This window comes from Ochotona princeps, chromosome 11 (assembly GCF_030435755.1).
Source record: "Ochotona princeps isolate mOchPri1 chromosome 11, mOchPri1.hap1, whole genome shotgun sequence".
Taxonomy (NCBI): Eukaryota; Metazoa; Chordata; class Mammalia; order Lagomorpha; family Ochotonidae; genus Ochotona; species Ochotona princeps.
The window spans coordinates 12,319,948-12,339,560 of NC_080842.1; the positions used below are offsets into that span (position 1 = coordinate 12,319,948).

Below are 19,613 nucleotides of genomic sequence, written 5' to 3' on the forward strand. Positions count from 1 at the left end.
AAACACAATACAATTGTTAAAAATTCTTTTCCGCCATTATGCTGACAAAATCTTCTTTTTAAAAGATTTTTTTAAAATTTGAAAGGCAGACTTAGAGAGAAAAGGAGAGAAGAAGAGATGGAGAGAGAGGGACAGGGGGCAGGGTAGAGATCTTCCAACTGCTGGTTCACTTCCCAAATGGCCACAATAGCCACAAAGGCCATAGCCAAGCTGATCCAAAGTTGGGAGCCAGGAAGTTCTTCCTGGTATCCCATGTGGGTGCAGGGGTACAAGGATTTGAGGCCCAAGGACTCTGATGCTTTCCCAGAATATGTTAGCAGGGAACTGGACTGGAACTGGAGCAGGCTCCCATATGGGGCTGCCAATGCTGCAGGTAAGGATTAGCATGTTATGCCACCTCACTGTCCCCAAGTCAACAAATTCTGGAACAATTAAATTTTCAGTTCACTCTAAAATCTCCCTGTCAGCAATAATGTTGTTTTCCCTTCTGACTTAGACATATTCCAAATGAAAATCAAAAAGAGAAAGCTTTTATTTTTTTTGGACCTACGTAGTTCTGATCATAATTCAATTATTTTTATCTATGTGTTTAATGTCAATACATTTAGAAAAAATTATGAATTTCAAGAAAGTTACTTTATCATTCAGGTTGGAAAAATACACAATAGAACACTAGAAACATTCACTTTCTGTAATGAGGCCACAGGGTCATGCTTCTAGAAGGGAGGAACTGGCGTTGGGTAATTGGGTTGGCATCATGCTAGACTACAAACAGAGCAGTTTCGAGGTTAATTTCCCACAATAAACTAAATATTCAGGCTCAAAAAGAAATGGAATGACTAAGAGTTTCTTTTTCAACTCTAAATTTCATGTGGTTCTTCCCCCACTCTCTCTTTGGTGTTCTTTAGTAGCTTGGCAATTACATAATGAAAAGTGCTTACTCATGATGAAATCTGAAAGAATTTCTGGCAGCCACAGATAATTCACAGGAGTTTTTTGAATGCCAAAGCCAAAATATATATGCATTTTTACTGTTTACCTAATTATCAGGGTGAATTATGGATATGTAACATATGAGAAATGAGGTGGAAGAATCTAGAAAATAAATAATTCTGTGACTCTTCCTGTTTATTCTACCTTCAAGAATGTTTAGATTACACTAGCCATATCCTGACAGGTCTTCTGTCATATAACTATTTCCCCCCTGCAATTAAAATACTGCTGCAATTTACTGAGGATAGCTATTCCATGAATTATATCATTGAAATCTGAAAGCCACTTCACAGATCAAAAAGATAAAAAAACTGAGTTCTCACACTTTCTGAACACAGATTTGAGCACCAAATTCATGTTTATTTGATCCCAAAGCCTACACTCAATGGCCTCCCATGCTTCCCTCAGACACCACCACTCCAAGAACTTTCTCTGTGTGCTTGGCAAGAAGGGCTATGATGAAAAAAAATCTCCATTTGATTTCCTCCCTGCAGTATTCACATTCTGACTATAATATAAGAATCGCTAACACTGAGATATTCCGAAGTGCTTTAAAATCCTAGCTAGCAGCACAGAAGGAAAGAACAGCAGTTACCTATTACATTGTCCTAAGGAATGACCAACTCAATAGCACATCATGGATAGCAGTACTTAGGATCAGACTAAGTGATGAATATTTTCAGAAGCCTGCAATGAGCAAAACTCAATATCCAAAGTGTCAAATGCCAATCGTTCACTCTTACGTACATAATTAAGTACTAATCTTTAGAACAAGCAAATTGGAACAGGTGTTTGGCCTGACAGATAACAGGCTCCCATCTAACACTGGTATATCCACTTTTGTTGTTGCTGTTTTTCCTGGTTCTAGCTCTTGACTATAGTTTCCTGCATATGCAAGCCCTGGGAGGCAGTGGTAATGGTTCAAGTGGTTGTACCCATGGTTCTTATTTCAGATACCAGGATTGAGTTCTTGGCTCCTGGACTCATCCTGGTCTAACCCTGACCATCATATGCATTTGGAAAGAGAACCAGCAGATGGGAGTTCTCACTGCGTCTTTCAAATAAACTGTTGAAACTAATGCATATTCTACTGCTGTGCAAAGTAATGATTGAATGATCATGTAACTTATAATTGTCAACCACAAAAATATCATTTATTACAAAACTTTAATGATTAGTTCCCACCAAGCAAAGCACTAGAAATTCCAAAGTAAAGATGAGGGCTAACAGCTTTCCCATTTTGCTGGCCAATGAGTGAGATGAAACTAGCAGAAAAGCAAACCCAAGGAAACTTCAACAAGCTGTGTGAAGGAGGCTGAAACAGAGCTTGGACTGTTTAAGCAAGGTCGAGACTGGAAAACAGCAAGAAGACTTGCACCAGCACATGGAAGATGGTGATAGACAAAAAGTGCACAGGCAGAGAGGCCTCGAGAAGGCTTAGAGCTTGTGTCTGCTGGGAGCCTTGGACAATGCGAGGCTGAAGTGAGATGGCAGGAAAAGGCAAAATCTGCAGGTCAGTGTGCAGGAGTATATGAGTCGCAGTGGAAAAGAATGAGAGAGGTCTGATTATGCTGTCAATTTCAGATTCAAACTGTAAGTGCAGTGGGAATCCTCTAGATGTTTTTGAGATTTGCTTATTAGAAAGGCACACATATAAGAAGAGACAGACACAGAAAGCGCATCTATTTCCCGGTTTAGACACCAAAGACCACCTACATCTGGGGCTGGACCAGCAGCTGGGAATTCACTCCAGATACCTAAGCCATCACTTGCTGCCTCTCAGGGTGTGCATTAGCATGAAACTAGAAGTGGGTGGAAGGTACAGGCTTCCCTAAATGGAGTGGAGCTGTCTAACCTGCATCTCAATTACTTGGACAAGTACCCGCCCCAGGTAAACTCTTCCAAAGATTTATTTATCTTTATTGGTAAGTCAGATATACAGAGAGGAGGAGAGACAGAGAAAATGATCTTCCATCTGATGGTTCACTCTCCAAGAGGCCACAATGGCTGGAGCTGAGCCAATCCACAGCCAGGAGCCAGGAGCTGCTTCTAGGTCTTCCACACTGGTGCAGGGTCCCAAGGCTTTGGGCCATCCTCAACTGCTGTCCCAGGCCACAAGGGAGCTGGATGAGAAGCAGGGCCACCAGAATAAGAACAGGAGCCCATATGAGATCCCAGTGCAGGCAAGGTAAGGACTTTAACCACTAGGCTATCGTACCGGGCCCGAATTTGATTTATTTATTTGAAACACAGAATGACAGAGACAGAAAAGAGAGGGAGTGAATGAGCAAGTACATGTTTCCTTTGATGGTTTGCTCCTCAAAGGGCTCTAACAGCCAGATATGGACAAAACAAAAGCAAGAAACCAGGAATTTCATCCTGAAACTCATCAGGGATGCTAGGCTCCTGAGCACTTGAGCCATCCTCCAATGTATTCTCAGGCACATTAGTAGGCAGGTGGATCTTACATGGAGAAACTGGGACTTGAACTGGAACTTTGATGCAAAATGCTAATATTACAAGCAACAGCTTTATTGGTTGAGCCACCATGCTGGTCTACCACCTGAATATTTTTAAGCCAGGGTGTCCTAGGGTCTGATCCGTGTTTTAAAAATGTCAGTATGGTTGCTGATTTGAGAGGATTACGTTGTAAAAGGCTGGGAGGCAAGGGACTAGTTAAGGATATCACTCTAGTCCAAGTGAGAGATGAAGACAGGTTGGAGTATAGTGGTACAAAATGGGGCAGAGTGAGGCAAATGGATCCGAGATGTATTCCACAGCAGGAACAGCAAGATTGGGGGCTAGCTAGGATATGGAAAGCAACAGGAACGGAAGATTCAAAATTATTAGACCTGAAGTTTTAGGTGGATAATAACATCCTTTAGGGAGATGGGAAATTCATGCAGCACCTTTTAATCTTCATACAAGTACAAATTTTAATAGCTAAAATAATTATGGCTACTGATTATTGAGCACCTACTGTGCTATTATTAGTCACTTTACCAGCCACTTTAAAGACATTATATCCCCCAAGGGGGCAGTCAGGTAGAGTAGGTTTTTAATGGCCCTTTATGGCCCTTTTGCACACTGAAAAAATGATATTCAGGAAGAAATTCAAGCAGCTTCCAAGTTCTCATTCTGGAAGTTAATCCACGTCTGTTTTGGCTTAAACCCTTTATTTTGCATTTTCTGAAGGTGGATCTTCTGTTAACCTGACTTGCAGTTATTGGTCCACACCCAGATCAGATTCTGGCATATTGTACAGATATTCTTATTACATATTTATTGCCTACATAAATATGAGTAAAGTTAATTTCCACTGTGACTTGATGTTCCTCAGACATTCCCAAGTATACTTCCATACTCCCTTGTATTTGATGTCTTAATTATGGATATGTTCTGAGGAAATCATAGGCTATTCCTTTGAATTACTGCCCAGCTGGGAATCACGGAGAGCTCTCTAACACGGATGAACAGCTCTAGTTGTATTTCTATCTGTATCTCGTTCATGGAGAAGGATATTTGGGCACACTACCCTGGGAGGACTGAGAAGGTATCACAAGAGTCTCAGCCAGAGACCAGATCCCCAAGATCACGGCAAGAGAACCTAGGAATGACACTCGGGGAAAGATCATCCCTGGCTTGCCTGTTGCTTTCACTCTGTCATCAACCCCGAGTTCTAAACTTCTACATCTTTGGGGTTCGGTGTGAAAGGCTTTACTCTTTAGGTCACAAGCTTCCTTACTCTAGGGTACATTCTCCCAAGAAAGGCCACTACACTGTCCAATCTTAGACCATTCTATTACCTCTACTGGATTGTCCCTCCCTTCCAAGACCACTTACTAACCTCACTCACACAGCATCCCATCTTCAGAGTTCATCAGCGAGCACTTGAGAGTTTTATTTAAATGTATCAAGGTATATGCATTATCTGCCCCTCGTCTGCATGCTTATGATCAAAATAAAGACATATTACTGAATATCAAGAAGATTTGGTGCTGCTATATGTCACCAATATGCTGATAGTGACTTTCCCCGGACTGGTGGTTAATGATGCTGTTTCTGTGCACAAAAATATGCTTTGTTATCACTTGTGTTTAATTCCCAACCATTTTATCTGTATCTAAATGTGTAGTTCACCCAGTCTTCCGTGCTTTGCTTTAGGAAAGCAGGTGTCAAGTTCAGATAGGTCCACTCTCAAATTCTGAGATAATAAGTCTGCAGGGTGCGGGCAAACAAGCCGTGAGCAACCCCTTCAACACTACAAGGAGCTAACACTGAGCCATCTGTATTACATATATGCCAGGCTTCCCACCTATCCTGTTATATACTCTCAGGATACCATTTCTCACTCATGCTATGTTCCTTATGGATTCAGCTAGTAAGCATGCCTTCTTCACACAGACAAAAAAAATACACCATAGCAGATTCATGGCAATGAATAAGCGTCTCAGTGCTTTTCAGAATTACATTTGCAGCAGCACTGCAACCTGTTCTTCCATTTACAGGTATCAAAGGCATATGCAATGAACTATAAACGACTTTCTACCTTCTATTCTGCCAGCTTCTCTACTTCTCTTCTCATTGAGACTAGCTTGTTTGAGCCTGGGAACAGCTGCATGCTCTTCCATGCATGTCTTTGTCAGGTGTGTTATCCTGTGCCATCTCATCTCGCGTTAACTCAGAGTTTGACTTGGACTACAGGCTCTGATTTTATTTCAGAAGTTAATTCTGGCATCTTGTTCAGATTCCTTCACCTTAAGACTACTGTTTATAAACTGCCAGTCATCTTGGCATGCCCATGAGGTATGATGTCTTTGAGATAAAATTCCTAAAGCTTTTAGAGTAAAACCTAAGCTGAAGTTTGTCTTCTGTGTCTCACAGAACAAGGATCTTTACACTAGCCATCCCATCCCATTCTTAGAAAACATACACAGCAAGGGAGAGAAATTCAAGGAGGCTGTATCATTAAAATAGGAGTTTGTGAACACAGGACTCATTTGGAAGGTTAAGTTCTGTTCTTGGAAACTATATCAACATTGAAAAATGTTGACACTAGTTACATTTTTTATTGAAAAATGTATCTAGGTGTTTTCCCTGTTAAAATTTGTTGCAAAACTGGTCAAACTAAGCCCTGATGAAAAGATGATCAATTTTGTGTGTGTTTCTTAAGGTCAATTGAGCAGTATAAGAATAAATTTCCACACTTTTTCAATGCGCTACGACAGCTGGTAGATAAGACAAGTCGATGTGTTCTAGTCAACTGAGATATCCTAACCTCATGGGAATGGAGGAGACCTCCTGCAGTATCAGCAGCCTTCTAAAGGCCTGTAATCTATTCTGAAGTGTAGAGTCACACCCAGCATCATTTATCTTTGACTAAAGGATTCTTCCCTAGCCTGGTGATTTGGCTCCCACGGAATCATCACTGAAGAGTCAAGACCACCCCAGAAATAATTATAAGCAATTCTACATTTTTTAACACAAAAAGTCTAAACTCCATATATTCATAAAGCAAATAAAAAGAAAGACAAACATTAAAACTATTATTGCCTAACTCCATTTTTTCCTCTATTTTTGGTTACATCAAAAAATCATTTTTGTTATATTTCCAAGTAAACATTCTCAATAGAATTTTGTGTGTCCTCAATAAATTATATTGCTGTTTTAATGCCTGTATTTAAAATGTGTACCTTGAGGCTGATGGGTTAAGTGCCACTTGAGCAAATGGCATTTAAGTGGGTGCCAGCTTGTATCCAGCCACTCCACTTCTGATCTAGCTCTCTGCTAATGCTCCTGGGACAGCAGCAGAGGACAGCCCAAAAGCAGGGAGACCCTGTTCCCATTTAGGCTATCCAAATGTAGTCCCTGAGTTTATCCCGGTCCAATCCCATTCCTTGTGGCTATCTGGGCAACAAAAATGCGGATGGAATATTTCCCTCTGTCTCACCCTATCTCTGTATCTCTTCCTTTGAAAGAAATAACTCTTAAAAATATGTACCTACTATATGACTCTTGCTTAATAAGCTTATTAAAACTCACAGTCTTTTTCTTTTTTGCTATAAATTCTTAAAAATGCTGGCTTACAAACTGTCAAACATAGGAAAGTAATACTGACAGGATCTTACACTTACCCAAATGGCTAGAAGTGTTCCCACAAGGATTCACTTAGTCTGGTCTTAGTGATAATTCCCTTACATAATAATCCATATATATCTCAGATAACTTTTTTTCCTTACTAATTGCTAATCACAGACTTAGCAGTAAGTTCAAATCTGAGACGCTGGAGTCTGTTATATGCTAGTAACTAACATCTTAATTCTAGGACATCCAGAAGAGGGAAAAGCTGTCAGGTTCAGAGCCACCTGCTCCATCATTCCTGCCAGGAAGTATCACCAGTAAAAACAGAGTGGGGGACAAAAACGGCTTTGACAGCCAGATGAAGCCTGAAATCTTAGGACATTAGAAATATTTGACTATGCACCCCTTCCTCTCCAGGGCAGCTTGTCTTTGCACACGGTCCAGCATCTCTTCCTTTTGGCCTTGTGATGAATTATCACAATATAATGTTGCCTTGGCACCCATTTCATGTTTGGCCATCTAGCTCTTAGGATGTTCTTCCCCTGGATGAGGCCAGAGAAATCTTATCCAAAAAATACACATCCACACTTGAGAAAGTTAGCTAGATTTCAGGGAAATCTCTACTCTACAAAAATGGTTTTGCGTAGATTTAGTTCAAATTCTGTTTCTGCTGGCGTTAACCTGTGTCACTACCATGCTCCCCCGATACTCCTCTGTTTTTCACTCTTGGCCCAAAGGCAAGTTTCCATTTGTTCCCTGTTTTCCTTGTTCTTCTAGGCTCTCCCTGCCTGTGCTCTTTGATCTCCTTGTGCGTAACCTCTGGGCATGCCAGGCACACCTACAACATCCATTATTAATGAAATATTCATTTTGTTTTCCTTTATCTTTGAAGGGAAGCTCTCCATCTTAAAGACTCTTATTAAAATATAAGCTGGCATGATTTCACAGCTTTGTTCAAAATTCTAGCATGTGATTCTTCTAAGGTGAGCATTCTTTTTTTTCTCACTACAAAATTTTATTTGTGCACTTACAACACAAATATATAGTGATTGGTCCAATAACGCAGTAGAGCAGCCATCATGGTTTTCCAAGGATAGTGTCATTTCAAAGTCTGTTTCTCAGGATAATTGTTTAGGTCTCCTATCATTCATACCAGTGTCAACACTACATTATATTGTTCAATTATCCATTACAAATGACCAACAAACATGGGTCATACAGATAATTTGATTGCTCACAGTGTTTTTCTTTCCCTAACTATCAATTTGATTGAGGCTTTTCTAATGGCTCAGTTACAGCTGTTTCCTTCTGGAACTTCTTTTCTGTTTCTGATTTTAGTGGCACTCAATGACGCCTACATAATTCTGTTTTCATCTCAGACACACTTATTCAAGTGGAAAGATTTTAAGGGTTGGTAATCAACACATAGTTGGCCATCTTTTGGACTGTGCCAGTCTGGAATATAAGCCTGACAACTGAAAGTAATTAAAGTACTTTTACATCTTTACAGTTGTCACTACAAAAGTTCCCAAGTCATGTTGTTCATCACATGTTGTACAGCATAGTTTCCCATTGTTCTCACCCACAGCACTTCCCTCTAGGAACTCAACAAAGAAATACTGTCCTCCGGGGTTTCATTACCCCGTTAGAGTAATTTCAACATTTTAGAGTTACCCAAGAGAATACAACTGTAATCATGGATTTTTTTTAATTAAAGAAATGATCAAATCACTTTGATAAAACTAACACAAATTGAGTCTTTGCTAAATGGATGAAGAACTATCCAATTCTTTTTAAAAATGATTTGAAGGAATCATTTAGAAAGACATACAGTCAAATGGTAAGAAAGAAAATAAGCATTTCATCAGTATCTCTCAAAGTTTGTACAAGTTACCAATTCCATCTTTTCTTTCACACACACACACACACACACACACACACACATTTACTCTCACACACATACAAGTGGGACAATCTCTATTGCTTAGTTCAGAAAACCAAGACTAAAAAAGATTCAAGCATATCCCATGTGCATAACCTATTGGATGGGCATGAGATGTTCGGTAAACTTTTCCCAGGTGATGAATGTTTGAGTGGTAACACAGAATGCATCCATCACACATTATTATTAACAGATACTATCAAAAGATAAAAGTATATAAGTAAGTCATGTACACTCAAAGTCTGTTTGATTGAACCCAGAGTCAATATAGGGGTCATAACATTTCTAATTTACCTCTCTAATTTTTGAGATATAACATATTTTCTTCAAATGTGAACCAGAAAAGCTTAAAATTAAACAAGGTGATAGACTTGGAAAGTAATTTAATACTGAAACTGAGATTCCATCTTTATGGAAAAATTACCTAAGAGAAAATTGTAGCAAATTATAAGGCAGATAAGAAAAAAGGCATGGCCATAATTGTTAAAATGTTTCTGAGTCTTCCACAGCTGAGAACATAATTAGACATTGGTCTATTCTAATCTGTGTCTGGTAGAACTGAGTTTTGACCAAGTGCTGTTGAATCTCATAATCTAATTCTGGGTGATGAAAGGATAATACATTCAAATATTTCAGGTAATTTTAACAGTTGCAACACAGGTTATAGTTCTTTTGTTCCTTTGCCTGATGCCACTAAACCTGCTTTTCATCCTGCCTCTTAATTTATTCATGACATATTTTTCTTCTCTCTTCCTCTTAGAACATAAACAGTCCACACATTCAATGTATATCATTGTAAACAGAATCAGAGCACTCCAGAGATAACTGTAATTTTGTACAGTCATCGAACACAATATTCTTATTTTTGTAAGGCTTCTCTGCTTTTTTTATTTGGAGTAATGGAGTGTGGAGATAATGCTCTTCCAGCCGCCAATTTGCTTCCCAAGTGCCCACAACAGCAGAGAATGAACCAGGAAGAAACCAGAAGCCAAACCTCAAAGCATCCTCTCCTGTGGGTGGTCGGGACTCAATCTGCTGCTGCCACCGCATGCATAGTGAAACAGCAGACAGGCAGCAGAGGTAGAACTCAACCAAAGCATTCCAGCACAGGATGTGGGTGCCCCGTGGAGTGACTTCAACTTCTGCCACTATGCTCAACCTTGTTGTTCTACTTATTAAAATTTGTCTCGTATATTTGACAGGAGGATGGATGGAAGGGAGGGAATGAGTGAGAATGAACATATTCTCTTCTGTTGGTTCATTCCACAAATGTCCACAATGGCCATGTACAGGTGAAGGCCAAAGTGTCCACAGGCTTGATCGAAACCATACATTGGAATTGTCACCACTGCCTTCCAGGTTCTAAACTGCAAAAAGCTCAAAACATAGCCTGCAGCTTGGAAGGAAACTTAAAAGAAATATGGGCATCTTAACCTCTGGCCTAAATGCCTGCCCCAGCATTCTCATTTTAGAGATGAGTGAACGGAGGTTCGGAGGATACATTGTGCATTGTGTCATGTATATGAGGAGTCACTGGAAAGACTGCACAAGCTGATGCTCTTTTGTCCAGATTAATTATAATTATAATTAAGTATAAGCAGCATTTTCTCATACACATTTTTCATGGTTTTTTCTTTTTTATTATAATTTTTATTTTTATTTTTTGAATTTTTTTAATGTTATGGTACAATTCCATAGAGTCTGCGCTCATACATATTTATACAGAATGAATCTAGAACAGCTTTAAGAGTATGAACTTTGGAGTAGGGGTGAAGCCATAACTCCACATCCTGAGATTTTTGTTACCACAGTAAAGAAATCAATGCTTATTATCTTTAGATGTGCACAGAATTTGTTTTATAATAATCATTTTTTACCAGTTCTTTTTAACTGATTGCTAAAGGTCAGGCTTTGAAAGACAGGAGACATGATTCTAGCCATTGAGGAGGAAAAATATTACAATATTGCAAGAGAATTAGTATAAAATATATACAGCAGAGCAACAACAGCAGGAGAAGGTAAGGAGAGCACTGGGGTGCACATGAGCAGATTACAGATGGTTCTTGGAGGAGGCAGTAAGGGAGGGAGACCTCAAAAGCGAGTATTAGTCCCAGATCCAACATCCCTGATATGGAACACCATAAAAGGCAACACTTGTGAAATACATGAAGAGAATTCATCTTCCTTGACTAGAAGGTGGAAAAGAGATACTTGAAAGGAAGGTAGGAAGAAGGCATTCCTGTTTATGTGATGAATTTTAAACACATTAGACAGAAGCCCCATCCTCACCCCAATCCTAGCAGAAATCACTTACTGAACTCTGAATGAAAGTGTCTAACTCTGGCACATCTATACAAAGTATGCTAGAAACCTGCATAAAGTTGCACAAAACTAATTTCCTCTAAATCTGTAATCTAAGACAAGTGGGTTTTTTGTTTTGTTTTGTTTTTCTATTCTTTTCTTTTCTTTTCTAACATATCTTTCAAAGCCTAGAAGATCCGAGCTACTCAGTAGCAATACAAACTCGGGAAGATCTCATTCTGCTCCATCTGACAGTCCTAAAGCACCTTTCTCCACTTAATGAAAGGAGGCTTGGAAGAAAGGTTTGAGGCGACAGGCATACTTCCTACCAAATTATGACAGAGAACTTGAAATACCTCAGAGGGGAACTGTCCCTTTCCAAAGGTCCACCCCTGCATGTTCTCCTTCCAACTGACACGCTCCAACTTGTGGGAACTGAGGAGCTGCCTCACGCTCTGTATCGGCTCTAGCAGCTTTCAGGATTGTACCTTCTCAGGGAGTGCTTGTAAGTCGGTCATGTAATATTTCTGGGAACTCCTCTCTGTCACCTCCTCTTGTTCGATTTTGATTTGGTTTGAAAACTTCTATTATTAATAAGATGCTGGACTCTATGTTTGGTATACGCTTGCAATGGGGGAATCTCAACTGAACTTGAGCTGTGGTTATGCAACAAGGTGGAGGAATCCACCATGGTGGGAGGGTTTGGGGAGGGGTGGGGAGAACCCAAGTATCTATGTAACTGTGTCACATAATACAATGTAATTAATGAAGTTAAATAATAAATAATTAAAAAAAACTTCTATTATTTACATTTACAAATAGAATGCAGCTTCTTTGGTTCATGAGCTATATTCTGCTCTCTTCCAAAGAGCAAGACTCCTCTAAAAGAATTCACCTGCACAACAGCTACTTACTATCCCTCTTTTCTTTACTAGCCTGGTTGTGCATATCCCCCAAATCAAATACCCTGAAAGGTGACTTTCCTAGTGGACACACCATAATAAAAGGAGATAATCAGCAAACAGCTGCTGGGAGCTTCAGTCTGCTGTAATTAACTCATGGTGACCTATAATTCTACTTTTAACATTGCCATTGAAAAGATATGTAATGAACAATCCCATACATGACAAACCACTCTAAATATTTTCACAAATAAAAAGAAAAAGTGGGGTAGCTGGAATCGCTTATAATTGCTATCACATAACAATTTTGGGAAATATGTGTGCCTACTTGGTAAGTAAAAGAAGTTCAGACCAGCAAATTACAAGACCTTTTTCTCTTTCTGGGTAACTCTTTTAAATAAATACTTATTTTAAAAGTTCAGGGCCAGGTGCGATTGCCTAGTAGCTAAAGTGCTCCCATAAATACATCAGGATCCCATATGAGCTCCAGTTCCTATCCTGGCTGCTCAACTTCCCAACCAGCTCTATGCTTGTGGCCTAGGAAAGCAACGGAGGAAGACCCAAAGCCTTGGGACCCTATAGCCATGCGGGAAACACAGAAGAGGCTCATGACTATGCTACGGAGAATGCTAAGTGGAGCTTGCTTTTGAGTGACGCTAGGGCATATTCCATGAATTGGCTTTTGTGTTAGTAAAAAATATAATAATGTGATAACACATAATATAGGATATATCAAATGCAGCAAAATTTTAAGCAATTAAGCAAATATTGGGAAACAAATCAATGGTTCAAACTGGAATGCTGGGAATCTTACCATAATGCATGGACTGATTTTGTTAGGGGAGAGACAGAAAGAGAGAATCAGAACAAATACTCCTATTCTCTGCTTACTCTCCTCAAAACCCACAGTGACTGGGCAGGGGTTAGTTTGAAGTCAAGAACTGATCACTTAATCTAACTTCTACTTGGGCAGCAAGAAACCAACTCTTTAAGCCATCACCTGTTGCCTCCAAGAACATGCATTAGCAGGAAGCTAGAATCAAAAGTACAGCTGGCACTTAAATCCAGAATCATATAAGAGATGTGGGCACTTCAATTGGCACACTGAATACTTTGTCAAATGCATATCTGAGTAATCTTTTCTTTCCTGTAAAGAAGAGGACATGAATTACACCCTAAACATAAAGATAAAAAAGTCATCCTAACCTGTCTCCTGAACTATCATTAAATGATATCTATATGGTCATAATAATGTTAATGCTGTTTACTGCTCTATTTTAAATTTTTAGAAAAAAAGATTTTGTTACACTTTTAACATATGGCATACATATTAACAAGTAAAGCACACACAAAAAGAATTGTTGACAGAGGCAGAATCTGAAATGAAAGGGAAAAATATTAGGAATATTTTAAGACCTGCATTTTTATCTCATGGGCAATAAAAAGACAATGCTGCTTATAATAATAAGCAAATAGCTCTAGGCATTGCACTTAAAGCTTTTAATTATATTGCACTTATATTAATGGAAGAAGATAAATAATGACCAGATATAAATGAGCAAAATATGTATTTATTAACAGGCAGAGTGGATTACCTAAATTATCTCTTAAAAATACTGGTTTCTCTATCAGATTGCCCTGAAAATAAGAACTAGTACAAATTAAACATTAAAAAAAATTAAGATGACTCCTCATTTAATAGAAAATGAGAATACAATTGAGAAAGGAGAAACAGGAAAATCTTCTGTATCGTTTTGCAATTATTTTTGTGTGTGTATTGGTATGGAATAATTTAGTGAGAAGCATTTACATGCATAATATTCTCCATGGTATTAACTGAATGCTTTGTGTAATACGCACGTTACACCACATGCTGATGAAAAGTAGATTTTCTATTTTACAAAATAAATTTATACACACAGGATTTTATGCATAGCTCACTTAGATCCTTCTCTGAAGTTATGGTTTTTAATGCCTTGAGATGTTCTTCTTTCCAATCAACTTAATTACTAATTAAATAATCAAGGATAGTCATTCCCTGGGTTCTTTCTTTTTTTTTAATGCAAAACTCTAGAAGGTTTTAATACTGGAAATATGAGTGCCAAGTGTCATTCACTAAAAGGAACATAAAGAGCTGGGGGAGGTGAAGCCTGTCACATTACTATCTCCATAAGCTCCTTAATCTTGAGAGACTTTTGGCTTTAGAATCCAGTAAGTGCTGAGCATATATTTATATGAAAAAAGTGAAAAGTTCAAAAAGACTGAGCTAATCCTTAACCCAATGACCCAGAAGATTGAGCTTGTTTATCAAGCCATCTCTTGAAGTGTGATGTTTAAGAAATGTGGGACAGTAGAGACAGGAGTGTTAGAAATCTCTAACCATGAAATATTTCACTCAGCCCTCTCGATGCGTCTTGTTTTGACAAATTCACACCCAGTGGCCCCTATTAATGAGGTGGCTATGAAATGGCAAGCCAAGTCAGAAACTGAAGGATGACTTTTTAAGACAAATGTTTATAGTTCCAGGCCATGTGCAAACCTTTGAACCTCTGTGAAGTTCAAACATGCAAGATCCAGTGCAAAGCACCAGGCCTCTCCTCAGTGCAGGGCTCAAGACAAAATAAATAGATGGGACCAGGAAGCAAAACTGAGCAAGTACAATGTTGTTATGCAATTGCCACTTCAGAATTCCATATTAATCCGGGCATATGAACACACTTCTGCAAAAAAGGATCCCTGTTCACATGTTAGATGTACTTATATTGGATTAGAAAAAGAAATCCATCATATTTGATCACAGGCCATTCAGATTTCTCTAGTCGGTATTGTGAAGAAGCTGACATGATCGAAGTTGTGCAGCCAGAAACTATATTGACTGAGTGTATGATCCAAGTTGCCTGGCAGGAAATAGCAGGAGATAGCCAAAGTCTATTCATTAAGGCTAAAAATTAACTCAATGCTCCCAATTATCTTTCTATGAATTGTTATCTCCCAAAGATGAGGATTTAGTTTTTAACTTCTTTGAAATTTTTCTTCTTAATTTTTTTCCAAAGCAAGACTTCTTAAATTTCAATTTGCTTTAAGCATTGGAGACAGAAATACTACTATTTATTTCCCCCTTAGGTCTCAATATCATACCACATTTATAATTTAGAAAATGTAAAGTAATCGGGCCTGGCGACGTGGCCTAGCGGCCAAAGTCCTCGCCTTGAAAGCCCCGGGATCCCATATGGGTGCCGGTTCTAATCCCGGCAGCTCCACTTCCCATCCAGCTCCCTGCTTGTGGCCTGGGAAAGCAGTCGAGGACGGCCCAATGCATTGGGACCCTGCACCCGCGTGGGAGACCTGGAAGAGGTTCCTTGTTCCTGGCTTCGGATCGGTGCAGCACCGGCCGTTGCGGCTCACTTGGGGAGTAAGTCATCAGATGGAGGATCTTCCTCTCTGTCTCTCCTCCTCTCTGTATATCTGACTTTGTAATAAAAATAAATCTTAAAAAAAAATGTAAAGTAATCAAGGTGCTTTCAGTGTCAGAGGTTACAATCAATTGATCCATAGAATTTGAAAGTAAAAGATACAACTGATGTGAGGTTAGATGAACAAACTGTATGTTTGGACATTTAGAAATCCTTCGCTATTAATAATGATTATTTAGATACAATGCTAAGGCTATCAGACTGAAACAGGATCAATATATTCTGTGGTAGACAAAGGCCTTTTCAATTGTGCACTGCCCTTTCGATGAGAGAGAGATAATTTGTAAAGAAAAGCACAAAAACAGAATGGTTGACAACTAATACTGTTTTGCCTAATTTATAGGAGGAGGAAAAAGCAGCTTAGTTTTCTGTGTGGGAAGTTAAGCCATCTTAGTAAGAAGACAAAACTTACGGCTAACTCATTCTCATTATTTCAAATCCATACTCTCCAGCAGTTTTCAGAAACTTCAGCACCACATGTCACTAATCTACAGGGAGAGAATGAATTTATTGCGACAAGTCAAGTAATATTCTCATCAGACAGATGCATTTCTCATTACAAATTGATAATTGGACACTGTGATTGCAATTTGGATTCCCAAGCCTCTCATCTACGGGGAGAGGATTCCATGCACTGTTGATGACTTGAGGACTTCAGTCTCCTGCACAAGTTACATTTCTCATTGCAAATAAAGAAACTTGGCATTCTGGTTTCTATTTAATACAATATATGAACTCCTGTTAGCATGACTGCAATACTGGAAGAAGGCTTCACCCCTCTGTTAGTGAAATTAGTTCTCAGATGCAATCCTAAGGAAATATAACTCCAGATTGTAACACTAGGCCCAACATGTAGATTCTATCTAGACATCTATCCCCCAAGCAAATCCTCAGTGACTGAGTATAGCCCTGGGTTAAAAGATGCAAGAGAAGGAATATCACTTTAAAGCAGAATCTACACAGCTATCCCAAAGCAAGCAATGTGTCAAAATATGTAGGCTGTTCCCCCACAGGCTTTTTGATGACAACAGAGGAAACAGGGAAGATAAAAAGTTGCACTCAGATTATGCAATTTGCCAAATGTGGTTGTAACTGTGGGTTCTTCTATATTTGTCTTCTGAGAAATGATCTGCTTTACTGTAATCTCTAAAACAGCAGCTACATTTTCAGTAAAATTATACCTGAAGTAAGCAGGTTGGGAAAGAACTAACTCAAGTCTCTAATGCATATGATATATCCATTGCATTGATACGCGGGAGGGAAGTGAGCTAGTTCTAAATGAAGCTGACAACTGCTCAACAAAAAGGTCTTGAAATTAGCACATTAAATGTCGAAACATTGCATATAGAGAAAATCCTTTTGTCCTCAGTGTACAAATGTTATACAAAGATATTCATAGGAAAATTATTATGAATTATGCCTCTATCCAAAATCTTTGGAGGAGGAATAATAGTATTCACACCAGACAATGTAAAAACATGGAAATTCGGGGATGTTTTAAAAATATGTCTACTCTGTGAATCAAATGGTAACTTTTGGGGCAGTGAACAACTGAGTTCAGGTCTCTTTGAGACTGATTTTGTATTGAAAAGACAAAAGAATCTCAGGATAGCTGATGTCAATCCTTTGATATGTTTGCTACAGGGTACTACTGACCAATAAGATAGCTATACCCCCAAACTGTACACAGCAGACAAATCAGAGAGTTAAATGGAGCTCTCAAAACTGTTCTATTTTTCTCTGGCTTCCCACACAATTTCCAAATCTCATAATCCAAATGTTTCAAGAGTAATATTCATATAGGCATTTGTGTACCTATGGAGCTTAAAGCCAGTGATGAAGTCAGTGGCTGAAGACCACAGCCATCTTCCTCTTACTGCATTTACTGAAATAAGCAATTCAACCTTGACTCAAAAGCACTCATCCGTTCATAGTACATGATGAATATTTTGGCCACTTTTCAGGATACAAAGATAAAGATACTGGCTACTGCTCAAAAATAATTCATATTAATATAAATGTTTGAACTATTCTGTCACTGTAAGACATTTTGTGGCACTGCTTAACAGAAGAATGCCAGTAGATTTCCTCCATATTTTTACATTATTTCTGTGGTCATATGGACAATTAAATATGCACCGAGCACACAATGCAATGGTGGGCACAAAGAGATCTAACAGTTATTATGTATGTTCTAAGGGATACAATTTATGATCTTCAATGCAACTAGAGGAGTGTATTGCAAATGTAGTCATATTTGGACTAATGAGAATTCTCTCATGGCCATGGCCAATATCTTTACCTTTGTATTCCCAAAGGTGTTAGTCAAAAGGTTCATTTAGCATTTTTTACTCATTGATTTTTATAATGAGTTTATAGCACTTTTGTAATGAGAAAACACAATAAATAAAATTATATAAGTGCACATTCATGAGAAAGCTATGAGGAAGGGTTCAATGTGTTTGTGTTGTGCTGCATATACAAGGTCCACAATGATTGTCACAGTGCTTAGAGAATATTTAGCTCTTTGTGGGAAAAAAATGCCTAAGCAGCCTGAGAAGAGAAGCTGTGCTCACCATGATTTCTCATATTTCTTTCTGCTCATATACTCAACCTACCAGAAACTTACAACAACAGAGATGCAATAGAAAGCCCTTTGCAATTCACCTTTAATCCTTGACCCTTACTACCTCTGTCACTTGTAATATATGTAGCCTCCCCGTAGCATGAGTTGACATGGTCGATAACACACATTATGTTGGAGGCCACCCAGTAGCTTTCATGATGAGAAGAGCTTCAATTCCTAAAATATGACCCCTTTCATCAGGCTTCTGAGTTCAACCCCAATGCTGCAACGATTACCTGAACTCAGGCTTGACTGACCCAGAATGTGACACTCAGACTAGAATCCCTGGGCCTCTCTTTAATGTGATCCTCAAGCCACGGTCACAAGTGAAAATATTATCTGACTCACTCAAGTGTGTATTATGAAAATAATTTGCATCAAAATGAGCTTAACTTTAATTCCACTCTCCTTGGACTCTCTAAAGTTCCCTGCTATGTGTACAAGGTACTGAATGATGAGTCATGACAAGTAAGAATGAAATAGACCATGCCCCCATACCTCCTGCTTAGATATGGTGAACCAGCAGTCACAGAAAAGCATTTCTGTCACCCTTCCAGTCATTCAGGGAGCCCATTACACCCAGCATTAAGGAGGCTCCAAAATGGATCAGCAGTATTCAGTTCCTCTTTTTTTTTTTTTTTTTTTTTATCATTCTCTTATTCCTATGTACTTAACTCAATGGGTTTCTGCTTTTGAGAAAATGTATTCTGTGTTAGCTGCCTTTTTGTTTGTTTGTTTTCTTTTGGGGCAGGAGGAGAGTTGGATATAGTATAGTTTTCTATATCTGCCAAACCTAAATGAGGGATCAAGATATGGAAAGAAGTGATAGCCTGATCTTTACATTATTTTTGTGCTCAATTATTTGAGAGTAAAATTCTGATTTACTACTCGCTAAGTGTTCCTGGGCTAAAAGTGGTAGTTAATAACTCAAAGCAGGTCTCCTACAAGGGTGGCAGGAACCCAATCATGTGACGGACTCCCAAGGTTTGCATTAGCAGAAGCTAGAATCAGGAGCAGCAGCTTGATATAAAACCTGGGTAATCCAATATGAGCTGTGGTCCTCACAACCAGTGTCAAACCAATAGCCCAAAAGCTCATCATTTTCCTTCACGTCAAATATGAGCATGCCAAAGTGTCTACAGTGAGTATGTCATTCATAGCAATGTGAAAGAACTTAACTGTCACCAGGAGTTGTCATTTTTGTATCATATGGCTGGGTACAAAGCATGGTGAGGCATTAAGATGCCGCTCTAGGTGTCTGCATCTCACTTCAGAGTGTCAATTCCAGTTCCTTG

At 38.8% G+C, this 19,613-nt stretch overlaps 1 long non-coding RNA gene across 1 annotated transcript in view; it reads left to right on the forward strand.

Annotated features, from left to right (window-relative positions):
- LOC131481362 (uncharacterized) overlaps positions 1-9,923 on the forward strand; it is a 45,495-nt gene extending 35,572 nt beyond the window's left edge. Inside the window, exon 4 of the long non-coding RNA XR_009246251.1 lies at positions 9,777-9,923. This is a non-coding gene — a long non-coding RNA (uncharacterized LOC131481362). The remainder of the gene's footprint in view (positions 1-9,776) is intronic.
- The last annotated feature ends 9,690 nt before the right edge of the window (positions 9,924-19,613 follow it).